Source organism: Protopterus annectens, chromosome 6.part0 (assembly GCF_019279795.1).
Source record: "Protopterus annectens isolate FY-2018-M chromosome 6.part0, PAN1.0, whole genome shotgun sequence".
Lineage (NCBI taxonomy): Eukaryota > Metazoa > Chordata > Ceratodontiformes > Protopteridae > Protopterus > Protopterus annectens.
Genome location: NC_056737.1, coordinates 343594709 through 343615543, shown reverse-complemented (window position 1 = coordinate 343615543; position 20835 = coordinate 343594709). Strand labels below are relative to the sequence as shown.

The 20835-nt window shown below is 35.5% G+C and overlaps 1 protein-coding gene across 1 annotated transcript in view; it reads left to right on the top strand.

The window, feature by feature from the left end:
• Nucleotides 1-20835, top strand: part of CRIP1 (cysteine rich protein 1) — a 118630-nt gene that overhangs the window by 38570 nt on the left and 59225 nt on the right. The window lies entirely within an intron of this gene.

Below are 20835 nucleotides of genomic sequence, written 5' to 3'. Positions count from 1 at the left end.
GATACAGTAGCCAATATATGTGGCTTGGTCTGTGAGATAGCCACCAGACCCTCTGGAAAGACCTGAGATGCTTAGCCAGGACAGAGGTTCTCAGCAACTCCTTAAGGTAAAGAGGATGCAGATTGTGAAGAGTATGGCAGGTGAGGGTCTGAATCTTAGAAATACATCTAGTAGCAGCTGGAAGCCAATGCAAGCACTGCACAACCAAAGTTATATGACTGGACCAAGAATTACTGATCAGTAACCTGGAACTGGAATTTCATACCCACTACAGTCACACAAGTTCACCACACATAAACCTGTGATAAAGATCATTACAGTAATCTGGGCAGGTGATAACCCACACTTTTACTACCACAGCCAGGTCTAATGATTGTAAAAGTTGCTGGGATGAGTTGTACAAACATTCAATCACTGCATTTTCTACAATGTTTGAATAATACAAACTGTTGGCAACAATTAATCTTTTCTATCATCATTATATGAAGCTGGCTTTGTTGTGACTTCACTCTGATTTTCTATCTATAATTGTGGTCCATGTTTAGAAATGAATTCTGTTATTCAGTACCTGGTGTGCTACTTAAATAGAAAGGCTGGCTTTAATGAAGAATTGGGCCACTGTTTTAGGCTAATGCCTCAAAGCATGTTTAATGTTGGATGGTGCAGTGGTGTAGTGGTAGTGTTGTCACCTCATAGCAAGAAGTTCTCCAGTTTGATTCTTGACTGGAGTGCCTTCTGTGCAGAGTCTGGATGTCCTCCCTGCATTCATGTGAGTTTCCTCTGGGTGCTCTGGTTTCTTCACATGTTCAAATAAAACCAACCACACACTTTTAATATCACATTTAGCACTTTTGTCCTGGTATAATGGACTTCATCAGAATCCCATGTTACAAAGACATGCATCTGAAGCGTTTCTCCTCGGGCTGCTGCTGAAAATTGGCTTCATTCCAAGTTGGACTTTCATGGTAAATAAATAATGTTTAAAGAGTATCCAATAGTTTTATATTTTCTACAATTATGAACTGAAAGAGAGAACAACTGTAATTAATTTAGGGTACTATTTATTCTGTTTAAAGTAAAATGATTGTGAAACTGGCATAACATATCTGTGTATACTTTGTTAAAGATAGCAACTTCACTGAGTAGAGGACCACCATCCTCACCCATAATTCAGCACTGCGCTTTACCAAAGGCCTCCGGGGTATTGAGATTAGAATCAATGCTACATAAATCAGTAGTAATGCCTCTCAGTTAGTAGTATCTTCATAGTGCCATCTCTCACCTGCCTACCAAGATAGAAACTCAAGAATAAAGTAAGAAACAGCACCAAACTTACACCAACAGCATTAATTAACGAGAAAGAAATAAAACAAAACGTAAGCGCTTTCACGATCGAAACTCACCTGATGCATATTAATGAGTTCAGCAAAGTCTTTTGATGTGAAGTTTTAATCAGAATCACTTTCCACATTTTAATAATAAAGCTGATTCTTACTAGCTGGCTATGGAGAGGAATGTTAAAGTACTTTCTTTAACTTTAACTTCTGGCCATTAATAAGCAGTGTCATGAATTAAGTGAAACATCTCTAGCATTACAGAGAATCTAATAAACAAAGCAGAAGAGGGATAATAACTTTTTGTTGCTGTTTCTAAAAGTATTCTTGTGAGTCGATTTTACAGCATTGTACTTTGTATTATCCCAGTTATGAACCCTTTTATCAGATTTTTGAGGACCTGCTGCTCCCTAATTATATACAATAGTGCTCAAAGGATTCGCACCTGAGTTCCAGACTTGGTATGCCCGTTGTTATAGACTTTTATCTATAAACACAGGTACTGGAGTAAAGGATCTCACTGGACATCCAGTCCAAGTTAGAGTGTTAGCATATGAAGTTCAGTTAGTCTGCTCATGTATACTTATACTCTATGCTTCACGTTAGCCATCATCTCCCTTCAGGCTTCTTTTATTAGCATTGAGATGCTATTGTTAGATTTATTCATGATGTTGACTCTTTAAACTATCGTTTACAGAAAGAGAATTCCTTTCTGGATTTAGTGTCCATTCTTAGGAAAGCTGGTTGCAGAAGCACCCCCACACATCCCCACAATTTTTTGGTCAGCTTTCACACTTTGCTTACTTCTTATCATTTGTTTGTCACTCATGAACACTATAAGCCACCATCTAAAGTTGGTGTTTATTATGCTCCAAGCTAGTATAGCCGATGTCTCCAGGAGACTCATGTTTTATATTACTGGGGAAGCCCTACCTTCAGTGCTTTAAGAATTACTGCATATATTATCGAAAATACTGTCTTACTTCCTTAGTGTATATACTTACTAAAATACTTACTTCCTTAGTGCATGCACTGTCCAAAATATTTATCTGAAATACTTACTTCCTTAGTGCATGCACTGTCCAAAATACTTATCTGAAATACTTACTTCCTTAGTACATGCACTGTTCAAAATATTGATCTGAAATACTTACTTCCTTAGTGCATGCACTGTCCAAAATACTTATCTGAAATACTTACTTCCTTAGTGCATACACTGTCCACAATTGTTTGTGTCTTTTGACTTTTTCCCGGTTAGGGGTCGCCACAGCGGAACTCCGGTCCACTAATGATTGGCAGTAGAGTTTTATGTGCGGGCTTGCCAGGCCTAATGCACAACCTTCAATGAAGGAACACCCATTCACGCATGTCACCACACAGAAGACGTTCTAACTGAGAATCGAACGGGCAACGCTACCGCATGTCCACAATACTTATCTGAAATACTTACTTCCTTAGTGCATGCACTGTCCAAAATACTTATCTGAAATACTTCCTTAGTGCATGTACTGTCCAAAATGTTTATTCAGTTAGTGCATGTACTGTTCAAAATAATTGCATCATTAATGCATATAGTGTACAAAATATTTATTTATACTATTCAAAATGATTACTTCCTTAGTGCATGTTCTGTGCAAAATAGGTCCAAAATATTTACTTTCTTTAAAGAACCCAGAGTATATCTAAGATATACTAGAGTGCCACTTAATACTAAATCATTTCTCAAATGAGAACTCTATCATGTGGTTTAAGAATATTTTTGATAACACTATATAATTAGCCATTATATCTTCTACTCGTGTTAAGGGAAATTTTACTTTCTTTTTAAGTCGTCACCCAAATTTCAATCTAAAATTTTAACTTTAGATTCATGTTGAAGGAGTTGCTGCTTTAAGCAGGGGATTTGTATTAATACCCTGAGTAAGATGTGCTCCTGAGTTACAAAACATGGATTCTGGTGCCGGTCCAAGAATTACAGCTACTGAATAGGAACCATTTCATCCCCATAATGTCTTTTTATTAGACCTGTATACATTAAATTGAAGAAAATGTGATAAAATGAACTATTAAAACCTCAGATGATGCAACTATCTTAAACACAGTAAGTTTAAATAAAAAGTGAGTAGTCATGAAGCATTTCTTGCATTGAGGTTATAGATAACTACCATAAGTGGAACTTAGTTTGAAGGTTATAATTAAGTACTTAATTTGCTGGGCTTCACCTTCTTTCATTGCTGTGCACCAAATACTGTGGTACTGTCTCAGTAACTGTACAAAAGTATTTGAAAGTGAGACCACTAGAGGAAAAAAAAGTCTTGAAACTGGAATGTCTAAATATTAAAACTGCAGTAGAATAGCCAGAATTCATCAGGACTGGGTGTTAACAGATTCATTTGCAGGATGACTCTAAAGAACAGAAGCTACTTCAATAATTCACTGCAACTAAAACAGAAAATCAATAGTGTTCTTATGAGGCACCACAATCACCCCATCACAAAATTGTGAAAACGATACTAACAGTGACTGTTCATGCATATTATTGCATTTCATTAATCAAACAAACTTGTAACAAACTCCCTATATTCCATATAGGGGTAATAACATACTTGCAAATTTGGCTTCTAATTGTTCTCATCTCCCAACAGTAGTCCCATTTGTATAAGACAACAACCATGAGGGAGTGGGAGGATGACATAATGGTTAAGATGCTTACCTTAAAGACATAAGGGGCAGGGTTTGATTCTCACATGGAGTAACTGGCTAGGCTTCAAATGACCCAAAAAGGGCAGTTAGCCCAGCACTAATCTATGAACTTATGATGGTATCATATGTTACTTAGGAACTGGTATATACAAGCCAGAAAAATCTTTATTTTCTAGACTGTCCCTAAAATAACTACCTAGAAATAAACACCTCCTAGTTGACAAGGAATTATGGTTATTACTTAAAATAAATACATATTACACTATAGAATGATTACAGAACTTTGTTGAAATTAATTAACTCATTGAACATGTATAATAAAGCACATAGCTATGAGATATAAACATTCAGGTAGTTAAAAAAATAAACTAACTCATGCAACATACCTACACCCTGCAAAAGCATTTAACACTATATCGCACTAATACATTATAGGTAAACTCATTTAAATTCACTGCTGATAGTTGACATCACTCATTTTCTCAATAACATATTGACAGGAGGAACACAGAATAAATGAATAGCAAGTTACTTGATTAATCCTGCTGTGTGAGTTTCTAAGGGCTCAGCATTAAGGCCATTCAGATTTGATTTCATTTTCTCAAACACATGTAAGGGCAGAGAATCATGGTTTGTGAAATACAGTAATGACTGCAAAGAAGGGGATATGGGTACCTCTGCTAAAGATGTAAAAGTAATTCAAGTTGGTTTGAACACAACTGATATTTCATGCAATAAGAAAAGTCCCACCCTCAGTGGCACTGAATGTAGTATTGTTCTGTATGGGAACATGGCTTTCCTATGCCTCATTGAATACAGACAGGATAATTTCTATCGTTCTGAATTCAGCTCACCGATGGCGATGGTGAACTCCCCAGTTGCAGTTTCCCGTAGGAAGTTGATGCCATTCTGCACTGGCAATGATTCATGGCTTTTCACAGATTTTCCTATTCTTCCTGCTGGTATAACCTTGGAGTTGGTATATATTGGTTTAGGGTGCAAGAGAGATTGTCCCCACTAAAAAATAAAAAAAAAAAAATGCGGGCACTTAAATGTTTCATTGGGTATAATCCCTAGTCAGTTGTGCTTGCTGAGTCATAGTGTGATGAGTTATTGTGGAAACTGGGAAAATACATTACCTAATTGCAAAAATCCTTGAAGTAATACTAAAGAGAGGTAATGAAGTAAGAATCTTTGAATCAGTGTGTTTCACCAGGCTCGATAAGGAGAAAGTCATGGTTAGTTGTCTGTCAGGGGCCAGAATCCACCACATCACACACACACTCAAGTCTCTCAACAACAGGTACTGTTATGACTCTGCCATAGTCCATGTTGGTGTGAATGACTTTAGTCATACCTCCCTGGACTATATAAAGAGAGACATGATTGAACTCACTGAATATGTGTCCCAGGCAGGTATGTCCCTAGCCTTAAGCAGCATTCTACCATCACCCAGAATGATGCCTGAATGCAAACAGAAAATTATTGACTTTAACAATTGGCTTAGTTTCTGGTGTCATTCCAGGGGAATCCAGTACTTGACAGCCTGGGAAGATATGATCGACAGACCATGATGCTTTGCTAGAGGTGGCCTGTATCTGTCTCACCTGGGCTTCAGGATTCTGGCAATGACTCTTGCCTCCTCTATAGTGACTGTTTTAGGAAAAGTGATAAGGATAAAACTACCAACATAAAAATTTCAAGAAAACACAAATGAAAGGTCATGCTGCTAAATGCTAAAAGTCTAAACACGAAATTGCACTCATTGCAAGCATTCCTAACCCTGGAAAATGCTGACATCTGTGTGGTCACAGAAACCTGGTTCAAAGGTGCAGAAGCACCCCAGCCTTACCTGGTTACTCATCCTGTCATACATTCAGACGCCAAAGGAGGTGGAGTTTCAATATATATTAAAGACATACACACCTCCAGGCTGGTCAACAGTATGACACACAGGAGACACTCCAGGTGCAGTTAACTATTAATAAGACCCCTGTACTAATCATAGCTAGCTACCAGTCCCCAAATCTAACCCAAGATGCCCAAACTGCCTATTTAGACCTCTTTGAATCTATCAAGATTCAACCCTTTACCGTGACTACCCAAACATAGACTGGAAGAACTACTCTTGCCAGAACACAAATGCCCAGAGATTCCTCAATTTTGTCAATGCAAATGCTTTGGAACAGCTAGTCGATACCCCCAGAAGAGGTGATAATATCTTGGACTTGGTATTAACCAACATGAGTAACCACTGAAGCATCCCTGCAGCATCATCCTCCCTTGTAAGATCTGACCATAAAGTGGTCACGTTTGAAGTCACCATCTCCCCCGACCCCCCTCTAGCTAGGGTCAATCAAAAAAACTTCTCCAAAGCTGATTACAGCCTCCTGAGGGATGGTATAAACAGCTTCACAGCCCCCTCCTCCTCTCTAAGAACTGGAACCAGTATCCAAAACTGTTCCAAATTACTGTACGAACATTTATATACATGCATGGAATCAGGAATACCTGACAGGACTAAATCATCCTCCGCAAGGAAGAGTAAACCTGTCTGGTGGACATCTGCAATAAATAAACTCTATAACAAAAGATAAATATTGCTGACCAGGGCCAAGAATGAGCAGGTGCCCAAATGGAAGCAATCTCTCCTTAGCATAAACAAGCAAATAAGAGCAGTAGTGAAATCCTCCAAGGCAAACTTCGAGCCCAAATTGGCTACATCTACTAGAGACAATCATAAGGCCTTCTTCGCATATGTCTGTAATCTCAAAGGTAGCACCCAGATCTGTTCAGAAGTGATGGTCAAGAACACCACATATACAAATGCCATAGATATAGCAAACTTGCTGGCTGACAGATTCAGTGAAAATTTCACCCCTCTGTTCCCCATCAGTAAATCAGGACATTCCCAGTACCTGCCCCCTTCCCCCTTATATATAGGGATCAGGTCATCACTGCTCTCTGAAAGGTAAAAAATACAGCCTCAGTGGGACCTGATAACATCCCAAGCTGCATCTTACATGAACTCAGGCAGGAACTTGCAGCACCATTAGGCACCCTATTCAACCAAAGCCTGAGTACCGGTTTTGTCCCAGCTGAGTGGAGGACAGCCACTGTCCTCACTTTACACAAAGGTGGAGCATCCACTGATCCGGGACTGATCTGCAAGGCCATGGAACAGATTATCATGGACCTCATTAGCAAGGATCCAAACACTTGATCCCACACAGTTTGGCTTTGTCAAGGGGAGGTCATGTCTGTTAAATTTGGTTGACTTTTTTGACACATTTAACAAATCCATGGATGAGAGGAAGACAGTGCACACTGCCTACCTTGACCTGACCAAAGCCTTTGACACTATTCCCCACTAGGGCATATTAGATAAACTCTCTCAACTAGGCATCAATCCGTATGTTACCAGATGGGTAGCCAACTGGCTCACTGATAGAACCCACCTAGTCAAAATAGGGGAAGCTACCTCAAACAGTAGACCCATATCAAGTGGCATACCCCAGGGTTCAGTCTTGAGGCCTCTGTTATTTGGGATATACTTTTCTGAGGTACAGGCCAAAACCAGTGGGTTATGGCTGACCAGATTTGCAGATGACTGAGAGTTGGAAGCTGTCATCAATTTCCCTAGTGACGTGGACATCCTCCAAGAGAGTCGCCCAAACAAATGACTGATGCCAGAAACATGGCCTCAAGATGAATACAAAAACATGCATCATCATCCCCTTTGGGGAAAGAGATGTCTCCACAAATTATCATATTACTAGCAATGTTCTAAACATGCAGTCAGTCGGGAGGGATTTGGGCACCCAGATTGATAGCAGCCTAACTTCTGACCACCATGTTGCTTCCTATTTATCAGAAAGCTTTCTTACATGTCCCACCTCATAATCAAGGGTATCTCATCCAGGGACAAAGAGGTCATAACATCCCTGTATTCTTCCATTATAAGGCCAATTATTGAGTACAAAGCCCCATTTGACATGTATCTAGCAAAGCACATGCAGCAGCTGGAGAGACCACAGAGGCTCCTCACCAGGAAAATCCAGGGCCTCAAAAATCTACCATACACAGATAGGCTAAAAGCCCTATGCCTCTACTCTGTTTCATACAGACTCCTCAGAGGTGACCTCAGTCTGGCATACAAGGCAATCTCGGACCCTGCCTTGATGGGACTGCTGCATATCCACAAGTTAAGCTTCACTCCAGTAACCTGCACACGAGGCCTCAACTTGGTCTGTGACATCAATAGGACTTGTTGGCAGGACAGCTTTGTGTCCCACAGATTCCCCCATCTGTGGAACAGACTCCCTCTCCAAATCAAGCAGAGTACCTCTTTACCCCTTTTTAAGTGCAATCTGGATAACTGGATGGGAAATAGAAAATACATCCCTGGGATTCCACCCATGTCCTGCTGGACAGGGGCATCAGGAGTTGATTTTTCTATGCATGGGCTAAATTCTTGGCTAGGCTTATAAGGGCCTCAGGGCCAATAGCCTAGTAACTTCCTATGATCCTATGATCCTGTGATTACAGATGATTGGTGAACCTTTCATCAGTGTTCATTATACCTCATATTTGAAAAGTAAAACCAGCAGACTCCATAAAGTCATTTTACATGTGTATACATTAATGATCAGGCCAATTATAGAATGTATTGCCATATACTGCAGCCAAAACACAGGAAAACAAACCGTGTAATATAGCCCAAGGAAGTTCAAACATTTTAATGATAAAAACAGAGGAGCTAATGAGCATGCTCAATTCAAATATTACTACAGGAATTACTCTGTTTCAATATCCGGCAGAATACTTAGAGGCAAACTATGGTTATAAAGTAAAGTCATGACTTACTTTATAAAACAAAAATGCATTTACAGCATAAACAAGTGGAATTAGTATAAGATCAAATAATCTCACTTGGACTATTCAAAAAGTAGCACTGGTAATACATTTACAATAGAAGATTCCAGCATGAGATAATGGCAATTGTACTTCCCAAAGGCCAAAAGGATATATGTTTGACATGAAAACCTGTGAATTTCTTCTTATTGCCTGTGCATCATTAATTGAAGTATGTAAACTTTTATTTTGGAGAGAGAAAAAAAACAGGAAGCATGGCCAAACTTATCTGTGGAGACCTCTCCTTAAGGAAATTTTAAACCCAGGAGTACCTACACTTACTAGTGGATGAGAGGCCTACATAAAGACTGAGGAATATGGTACAGGTATCTGTATTGATTATATTATACCCTATCACTGGTTGATAGCTAGAAACTCAGAGGATATTTTCAAGTCCTGCTGTATAACAGCTTTCAGAATTTTCAGAGTTAACTACCATTTCAAAGAGCATCTTATTTTCTCCTAAAGGTCACTCATTGTTTCTTCTGTAGTTCTATGAACATGGGCATTTGTTGTTCTTTAGAATGTTCATAGGAAATCATAGGAATCATAGGAAATCATAGGTTAGTACTAAGCTAACTGCCCTTGCGAGCCATTGTAAGCCTAGCCAATTATCCCTTGTGAGACTCAAACCCTGCACCTTGTGCTTGTAAGACAAACACCTTAACCATTAGGCCACCCAGATGGGTTTTCTAAAGAAGCATAAGATCAACACTTCCTGTTTAAGTATGTAAAGCAGCAGCATAAGATCAACACTTCCTGTTTAAGTATGTAAAGCAGCTTTTTGAGCTTAACAAAGGAAGGGCTTCAGAATATGGAGGCAGATGAACAGGCTAAATGAATTCCAGAACTCTTTGATGCTTGACCACATTTTATCAAGTCTGCTCCTTTTTTTCTACACATAATACTACATCATGGAATGTACTAGACAAAACCAATTTTTTAATTACCACATGAGAAACAAACTTGACTAACTCATAAACTATAAGTGGAAAACACAAGAGATGAGAGCAATGTTGCTTAGCAGAACATGGATTTCTAAAATAGTTTGTAGTACATTTCAACTGTTTAAGGTATCATACATAAAATGCATCTTTTCAATAGAAAAAACATTCTAAACCATTATAGAGTGTTGTAATGCAACAACAAATTCATATTTAATTTATAAAATGTAGGCATAAAACTGATCATGTATTTTAAAAAAATCCTGCTAATGACATATACATTTTGCCATTACTTTAAGAAGGATAGTTTACATAGGTTTTGAGATACAAAACAACTATGAAGTATAGAACTGGAAATATCATTTGAAGTTTGTGTAACAAACATAAGTTTCAGTAAACAAGTTGTTTAACATAAGCGTTTCATTCCAAATCATCTACAGTCTATAATTAATTCCAAATGTTGTGATGATTTCTTTAGATATTGGAAAATAAATATGAAGCTTAGTTAACAGTTGCCACTTACCTGAAAATATTCAGTGATATTCTCTGAAATGATTCGTCAAACAAGGTGGTTTGTTTTTTTTTTTTATTGTGTCAATAGGAGTGTATAAAGGAGGATGGTCCGTTTATAAAATCTATATTCATGTGAACTAATTTCCTAAAAATACTCTTCACCAAAGAATAAAGTATTTTATGTATAAATACCAAATTAAATTGTTAATGTACTTCTTGCTCTGGAGCTTCTGTTATATAATCAGTTTAAACCAACGAAAGGAACCAGAAAACCCAAAAGCGGCAACGTTACGTTAACAGTTGCAATACTCCACACGTTGTCACAAGTACTAGAGTGCTGCAGTTGGAATAAAACTCTCCTTGGTATTATAAATCACGGAACAATTCTATTTATTGTTGAAAAGACTTGAAGTGTTATAGTTTAATACACTTTTCGTCGCACAGTAAAAACGCAACTTCCTCAGAAGACAACATCAAATGCATTCAACCCTTTTTATATGTAAGCCATATTAACTAATTAATAATTAAATTGGTAAAAATGCTCATATATACATTCTTCCTTAATACTTCTATGTTTTTATACCATTTTTAAAAATAAAAACGTAACCACATATTAGTATATTTTTTGTGTATGTTATATAGCATATATGGCATTTTCCTTAATTAATTGAGTGCTGTTAGCACATCTGATTCATTTGACACCATGAGAAAATATATGAAAATATATATAACAAATAAATAAGAAATCCATAAAAAACATAAACACCAAATGACTACAGGGATGGTAAAGCGTACCCCCACCCGCCATTAGTGCAAAAATCAATAATTGGAAATGGGCCTCACTTCAGAAACTCTGAAAATATTACAAATGTTCATGGGGGACACACAAACCAAGTTTTAGACATTAATGAGGAAGGATACGAAGAGCTAAACCCTGACCTCAATGAGGGCCCGAGAAGAAGTGAGAGACTAATACAACAACAAAATCAACAAGTATCCAATAATACGTCTAATAATAATAGAGGGAACAATAAGAGTAGGAATTTTCAAGAACAAGACTCGAGGCGTCCCCCACAGAACAGGAGGCAGAACGGGAACAGGAGGAGGAAACGATGAACAACGACTTTAATACGGCTAACTTTGTAGAAGATGAACCTACATGTAACATTGTAACTAATTCCTTGAATGACTTTAAGGTTTACAACTATACTAATTTATCTATTGGTATAGAAACAGTAGATCTATTGAGTAAAGGATATACATTTGTTCCATCAAGAAAATTTAATATGGCAGAAACTCTAATAGACTTAAAGTTGTTTACCAGGAAACTCAACCTGTTAATAATGTTAGGAAGTGAGTTGAATAAAAAAACAGACTATTTTGTGTCAAGTGTATATAATCCACCCTTGCATCCGTTATTGGCTCTTTTTGAGAAAATAATGGAAATTGACCTGAGGAACCTTAAGGGAAAGAATAGATTTTATAACAATAACCTTTCTAAGGAAGAAAAAGATCTGTTGACCCTTTTGAGTGAAATGCCAATCAGGATAATGCAACCTGATAAGGGGGGAGGTCTTGCAATTATGTTTATTAGTGACTACAATGACAAGATGATTAAGATTCTAGAAAGTGAGACTTATGTCAAAGCATCAGTGAATGAAATGAATTCCGCCTATCAAAAAATTAAAACATTTATAGAAGAATTATATATAGAAAAAAGGATAGAGAAAGACATGTATGACTATTTACATCAATCTAAAATCAGGACTCCCGTCTTTTTCGGGATACCGAAGGTCCATAAAGAGATTCAAGATCCACCTAGGAGACCTTTGGTAGATGGCAGGGGTAGTTTAACATACACCTGCTCTAAAGTAGCAGATAAGATTTTACAAAAATACATAAAAAGGGAGAACCAGATTTCAAAAGATTCTTGGTCGTTCCTCAGGGCAATTAATCAATTGCCATTCACACCCGATAGTTACTTGGTCACACTAGATGTGAAAGATCTTTACTCTAGTATACCACATGAAACAGGGAAAGAATGGACCTCCCTCCTCTTAGGCCAACTGGGGGCGCCTATTGAAGAGATTGAATTAGTAAGAGAACTTCTGGATACAGTTCTCTCCTACAATTACATACTTTTCAACAAAGAGATATACCACCAAAAAATAGGCGTGGCGATGGGCTCCCCTTGTGGAGCCAGTTTCGCCAACTCAGTAATGGCCTATTGGGAGAGGAAAACAATTTTGGAAAAAGACATAGTTAAGAAAAATATTCCATTCTACACAAGATTCCTGGATGACATCTTCTTAATTTTCGTTGGAAAGGAAGATGAAATAAAACAACTTTTTATTGATTTAGAAATAAGTACGGATTTTCTAAAGTTTACACACAAATATAATAAGAACTCGATGGAATATTTAGATGTACATCTGAGAAAAGATTATATTAATAATAGGTTTATGTCAAAAATACACAGAAAGGAAACCTACTCTAATAAATTTCTACATTTCACTAGCTGCCATCCCCCCCACCAAAAAAAAATCGATCATAAAAGGTCAAATGGTGAGGGCAGCAAGGATGACCACTAGTGATAAAGATTTTAAGGAAGAATGCGAGGTACTGCAAAGCTTCTTCCTTCAAAGGGGTTATCCAGGGAATGTTATTCAAGAAATTGTATTAGAAGTAGAAACTAAGAGAGTTAGAGGAGAATACTTTCCTCTACTAGGAACAACTCAAATAAATGGAAATGACATAGGGTTCAAACTAACTAGTGGAGAAAAAATAAACTACTCATGTAGTTTTATAACGACTTTCAATCTAAATTCCACCGACATCAAAAATATTATCTTGAAAAACTGGGAGCTAATATCTTCCGATAGTCATTTAAGAATTTTAGTACCAGACAAACCAAAGTTAATATATAGAAGAGGTACTAACTTAAAAGAATTACTACAAAAGAAAAGTTTAAAAAAATCTGTTATTGTAGGGATGTCAAAATGTGGAAACTGTAACTTTTGCAAGTTTATAGAAGAAGGCTGCACATTCACGCTAAATAGATCAACTTATAAAATAAAACAAAAATTCAACTGTAATAGTAAACAAGTTGTATATAAAGCAAAATGCGTAAAATGTGCAGCCTTCTACATAGGTAAGACTGATAGAAAATTACGAGATAGGATATACGAACATAACTATTGTATCAGTAGGCAAAAGCCAGAAAACGCATTAGCTAGACACTGTTTGGAAAACGAAGGGCACAGTTTCAAATTTAAAGCGATAGAGCAAATCATTGAGGATCCAAGATGTAAGTATGAACCATTAAAACTAGAAAGAAAAGAACTAGTATGGCAATTGAGAACCAATGCAAACCAATACCCAGGCATTAATGAAATGTCCTCCATTAAATGTATATTGAGATTAAAAAATATGGAGAGATGAGATGAATGGAACTGGCTATATAAGGAACTGTATATAAAAATTTTATAAAATTGTCCATGACGAAATGAATTTATTAAATTTAGTGTCTGGCTATTCCTACACATATAATAATAATAATAATAATAAAAAGTTAGTCCAGTTAATAATAATAACAATAAAAAATTTAGTCCAGATAATAATAATAATAAAAAGTTAGTTCAGTTAATAAAGAGGTAGTCCACTCAGTAACAACTAAAATTAATTTAATTATTAATTAGTAATTCATAATAATAATAAAAGGTTAATATTTTATACAACATTAGTTATATAATATTAATAATTATTAATTTTTACACATTTCTATAAGGTTAACTAGTGTTGAAATTGGTATCTTAGTAGCAACAATTAATAATTAATAATAATATCAATAATGACAAATATGGTTGAACAGGTCGATCTACTATGGCAATAACTTCAATTCATAAAACTGGGGATTTAATTTCAAACTATTGGAGCCTACATGTAATAAAACATACTCGTATAATAATTAATTCTAGCAGGGAGAGTTTTTAAGAAAATGTGGTTTTTTAAGAAAATGTGGTTTTTAAAAATGTTTTTTTAAAAATGGTGTTTATGTTTTTTATGGATTTCTTATTTATTTGTTATATATATTTTCATATATTTTCTCATGGTGTCAAATGAATCAGATGTGCTAACAGCACTCAATTAATTAAGGAAAATGCCATATATGCTATATAACATACACAAAAAATATACTAATATGTGGTTACGTTTTTATTTTTAAAAATGGTATAAAAACATAGAAGTATTAAGGAAGAATGTATATATATGAGCATTTTTACCAATTTAATTATTAATTAGTTAATATGGCTTACATATAAAAAGGGTTGAATGCATTTGATGTTGTCTTCTGAGGAAGTTGCGTTTTTACTGTGCGACGAAAAGTGTATTAAACTATAACACTTCAAGTCTTTTCAACAATAAATAGAATTGTTCCGTGATTTATAATACCAAGGAGAGTTTTATTCCAACTGCAGCACTCTAGTACTTGTGACAACGTGTGGAGTATTGCAACTGTTAACGTAACGTTGCCGCTTTTGGGTTTTCTGGCTCCTTTCGTTGGTTTGGTTTGCTGTGATTTTGATATAATCAGTTTAAGACTGGTACATCTTGCAGTAAAAAATATTTTGTTCAAATGATCTCAGAATGTAAATTAAGTTTTCAAAAAAAAAAATCATTTTTTTCCCCATTTTCAATCAGGAATGTTTAACAAACTGCAAATTTATGAACTAGTTTCTTGAAACATCTACACCGGATTACAAGCTGCCATGTCCCTACATTATATGGGAGGCTGTGTCTGCCATTTTACCACTCCTGCTTCCATACACATACTGCTTAACCAAACGACTACCTCCTAAACCTATGCAGATGAAAACAATAATAGAAACGTGCACAAGTGAATCTCATATTTAATACTTGTTACTAGTGAAAAAAGCACCAGGAACAGGGATATTCCTGCTTAACAGCTGTAAACAAAAATCTTTCATTGAATTATAGTTTGTCAAATCGCAGCACTCTTGTTCATTCTGCATTAATTACAATGAGAAAACTTTTGTGTCTTTCAATAAGAATGTTATTAAGCAAGTTTTCAAGGCAGCTCTTCTAAATGCTACCTAATCAGTTCATCAACTTACCCAAGTTTTTCATCAATTGCAAAATATCCATTAGATATCCAGTATATAGATATTGAGGGCTCCAGTCATATTCTATCTTCAAGATTGCAAAACACAAGATATTTAGAGATACCTACAGACCTCATAGGAAATTGTTTACTTCTGTCTGCACCTTTTTGGGCATCTCAGCCAGCTACAATAAATTCTTGGAGTACAAATGAACTTTCATTACTACAAGTGAATTGCAGGCAGTGTGGCTCAGATGTTATGCTTAATTTAGATTAGGATTTAGTGAGGTTCAATTTCATCTCTAAATAGAACTTTTCTAAACACTAATATTGATCCTCCAAAATGTTTTTTTTTAAAAATACTACCACATTATGTAGCCCTTCCTCAACATATTTCAGGACAGATGAGTTAAGTAAAATTAAATGATATTCATACGTGTCTAAATTTGTTCCAATCAGCTGTAATGAATGTGTGGGAAAAAATAGATTTGATGAGCAGATCACGTGCCCAGTTCAAGATCAATCTCTACAGACTTACAGATAGAAAAAAACAGTACTTTTTAAATGCACACATTCATTCTCTTTAAGTAATATTTCTACTGTAACCATTTCTCTTGGTGGTCAAACCCCCAACTAAACAGGCAAAGGCTGTACAAAAAAATGCATCTTAATCTCCCATATTTTTCTACTAGCAGATAGCATGCAAACACACTCACATGCACAAAAAATAAAAATAAAAAAAAACAGCAGCATGAGGTCCAGAATGAGTGTAAAGCAACCGTTATGTTATAAACTAAAGGCTGTTTAATCACAAAAAGTTTTCCCATCCCATTGCAGTTGTAGCTGCCATCCATTCATACCTCTTAAATGTCCAGATTTTTGCGGAATGTCAAAATTGTTGACTCATATTTTATGTCTGCTCCTGATAAAATTTGTGGTTTTCTTGCAAATTACTTAGGACTGAAGCCAATAAATAATGACATATATTTGAGTTTCAGTCTTCCAATCTTTCAAAAAAAGTATACTAATACAAAGCCTACTATTATAGCAACTTTCTAAGTTTATAAGCAGAATATTTTAAAATTGTCCTTGATTTTGGGCCTTTGCCCCCCTATTATTTTAGGCTTGGTCCAGATTTCTTGCTCTTAGAGGGTGAGAGGTATGCACCATGTTGACAACAGATACCCAAGGGTAAAGATGTTTTTTTCCAGTGTTTGTAAAGTTTAAATATCCATTTCTGAAATTGAGTGGAACAACGTGTGGTATATAGTTTATCGTTTGTGTAGCATGCAGAAATTGGCTCTAGAAACAAATTAACTGCCCCTGTAATGGTTACTCATTTATTTGGTTGTTACCCTGGTTAAGTTACAGATTCAGAAGTATCCACAACAAAACAACTGATAGCATGGGTGATGTTTAAATATTAACAGAGATAATGAAGCAGTCTAGTAATGTCAAACACAAAGGTGCAAAGCAAACTTTATGTCCATGTAATTATGTATTATATGTGTCCTACCTAAACATGTTAACATTTACTAATGTAACCACTCCTGGTAGAACTGAAAATTACTATAATGACCAAAACAGAATGACCAGTGAAAAACAGCTGTACTTTCCACAAACACTTTTAATCACAGAACACACTTCTCTTAGCGCCTTGGCCGTAGCCTTTACAGAGTAAAAACTTTGATTGTTAAAAATATATCTTATTTATACAATTTCTGTTAATTAATTAATTAATTAACAATTAAATTACCACAATTATTCAATTCTCTTCTTAAAGTTAAAAAACATTATATAAAACTATGCCAATTGCATTCCTTGTTCATACCCTTAGGTATAAGTGTGTCATATTTCATTATTAAAATAGATTCCTTCTGTCTTGATACATATTTTAATAACTCTACATTACCGTGTTGTAATGTTACTTGTCCCAGCACTGTTGCTTTCATGGTTTTTATATCACCATTATGTTCTTTATTAAAGTGTTCAGCTACAGGACTATGAATTTTATTATTTCTGATGTCTCTCACATGCTCTTTTATTCGTTCTGCCAAAGATCTTTTTGTTTCCCCTATATAACATAAAAGTAAAGATGTTTTTTTTTCCAGTGTTTGTAAAGTTTAAATATCCATTTCTGAAATTGAGTGGAACGTGTAGTATATAGTTTATCGTTTGTGTAGCATGCAGAAATTGGCTCTAGAAACAAATGAACTGCCCCTGTAATGGTTACTCATTTATTTGGTCGTTACCCTGGTTAGGTTACAGATTCAGAAGTATCCACAACAAAACAACTGATAGCATGGGTGATGTTTAAATATTAACAGAGATAATGAAACAGTCTAGTAATGTCAAACACAAAGGTGCAAAGCAAACTTTATGACCATGTAATTATGTATTATATGTGTCCTACCTAAACATGTTAACATTTACTGCTGAGATTAAAAAAAACCTGCAAATAAAAAAAGATAACCTGAGAAAAAAAATGTAACAGGTTTTACATCTTTAACATAACACTTGCCTTTGGTGCTAGAAGACCAAAGGCTGTGAGCTCTATTCTCTCTCCAGGTGACTGGATTGCTGACACTGCAGTGCAGCATTAGGGGGTGCTACACTCCTCAGTGTGTCATCCTTTGAATGAGATGCTAACTGTGGTCCCATCAGATTGTTGGTGATAGCGGAAGTGGATGTAAAAGATCCCATGTCACCAATGGAAAACATTATGGGGCCTTTATTTTACACAACATAAAAAGACCCATTATTTACATATTTACATACTTACAAAATGCACACATTTATAGGCACAGATATATACACTTCTATTTTTTTTGCTTTTTCTCATTTTTCTTATAACATCTTCATTGCAATACTTCTATAATTGACCCCCACTCCTTCTTCTACAACCATAATCTAATTTTTCACAATATATCTGTCAAAAGTCCATTTTCCATTAAACAAAACTTCATTCAATCTTTCATTCAAAGTAAATCATATTACATCAACTATATTATATATCCTTCTGTCATATTCATTATTCTTGTTCTTATAATATTCATATATAATAATATTCATATCTATAGTACATTAACATTCTCAAAATGTTCCTCACACAACTGTTTCCAGTTTCACCACTCTTCCATTTCAAAAAAATGCTCTGTTTTCTCTTTCTTCCAACACACTCTTTCAACTTTCTTTTTACATGGCATATTCCCCTTTACCGGTAACTTATTTATCAAGAGTCTCCACAGGAAATCCTGACACACTATTATCTTGGTACACCACTTTTTCCTGATGTTAGGAGTTGTAGTCACTTATTCTGATAAATTTCCCATGTATTTACATAATAATATTGTTTTGTCACATTATTATACAACATCCTTCCATCCTTCTCTATATCAATTTTTATTTGTATGTTAGTATTTTTTCTTGATCCTTTTTAATTTCTTCATTTATGTATTCTTTTTTTCTCTTCTTCTTATTCTAATCATCTCCCAGAACATGTCGTACTTATAATTAAATGTTCTCACTATTAATTCCTCACTCTCATCCTTTACCTACTTTAGTACTCTATACGAGTTTAAAAAAGCAGAATAAACAAATGGATCTAGTAACCCGAATCCCGCTTCATCTTTACACATGTACAGCACACCTCTTTTCAATGGGTTTAATGTTGAACCCCATATGAAAGAAAACACCAGCTTCACAATTTCCTTTTTATATATTGTGAGATCATATGAACATTTGACATATATGCTGTACTTCCCATTAATATAGAATTCAATGGATAAATATTTTTCATGAATTCTAATCTGTATGTTCTCCACAGAAAACATATTTCTTTCATTTATTTTATCAAACCCTCCCAATGCATCATAATTACATAATTTTTCCAAATGTTGTGCCTAGCAAAGACAACTCATTTATTGAAAAATTACCCCTTTTCCTTACATCCCAAACCCTTACTTTTGTCTTTATGCGAGGTCATTCCCATTTCCTTTAAATATCTATTCAGACAACTCAACATATCCCCATCCATATTTTGTTTTTAGCAACTACAATTATATCATCTCCATATGTCAAAACTACTGGGATCACCACCTCCTTTTGCATCTCATATCTATCATCTTTCATTGTTAAGCTACTTCACTCACTATCACATTTATTACCAGTGCACACAATATTCCCTCATGGGACATTGGTGTCTTATACCACACTTCCCTGTATATTTTTTTTTATTCAACTACTCATTCATTAATACTCTCATTCTATTATTTTGAGATGCTTACATTCATACTTTCCTAATTCTATAGCCAATTCCATACTTTTTCATAACATCCCACAAAGCATCATTCCCTACTTTATCAAATGCTTTGCTAATATCACCTACTATAGGTTTCATATCCTCCCTTTCACTTATAATGCCATCAGCAGTTTCTCTCCCAACCAGTAACAATTCTTGATATTCCCTGCCCTTTTATTCCATATATACTTTTGTCCATGATATATCCATCTTTCCTTCCATTCTCCTCTGTATTATTCTCATAAAACGTTTATAATCTGTGTTATTTAATGTAATAGGTCTCCATTATTTTTTTATTTAATTCTTCTCAACTTTCTTTCATATAAATTTTAATACCCCAATAAATAACTCTTCGTAGTCAAACCTTTCTTTCAACCATTCATTCAGTACATTTACAAAATATGCTTTTTGCCAATCCACTATTTTTTGTACATTCCATACCCTATACCGTCTGGGTGTGAAAGTGAACATTTACTTTCTAAGTACTTCATCCAATTCACTAATAGTAATATATTCTTGAAAATTTTCCTTAACTTGTTCTGGAAATTGTTTTCCTTTCCATTCTTTCTTATTTTCCATCTTTTCACTCTTATACATTTACTGACCAGGAAAGTCCGACTAGGACAGAGCCTGTTTTCAAAGGAAGCCTGGGGGATAACACTCCAAATGCATGTCTTTGGAATGTGGGATGAAACTGTAGCACCTGGAGGAAACCCACATGAATACAGGGAGGCCATGCATACTCTGCACAGAAGGCTCCCCAGCCGAGAATGAAACCAGAGAACCTCTTGCTGTGAGGTTAACCATTGCACCACTGCACTGCCCACATACATATTACCACATGCTGTACTACGATACTCATAATTTCCTCTTGTGTTCTTTTTACCTTTTCCTTTAGCATTTTTCACGTCCCTAATTACACTAATATCTTGCTTTACTATTTTACCCAAATATGCAGACTCCTCTTTCCTTCTGCCTTGTAAATAATATTTCTGCCTGAACAGT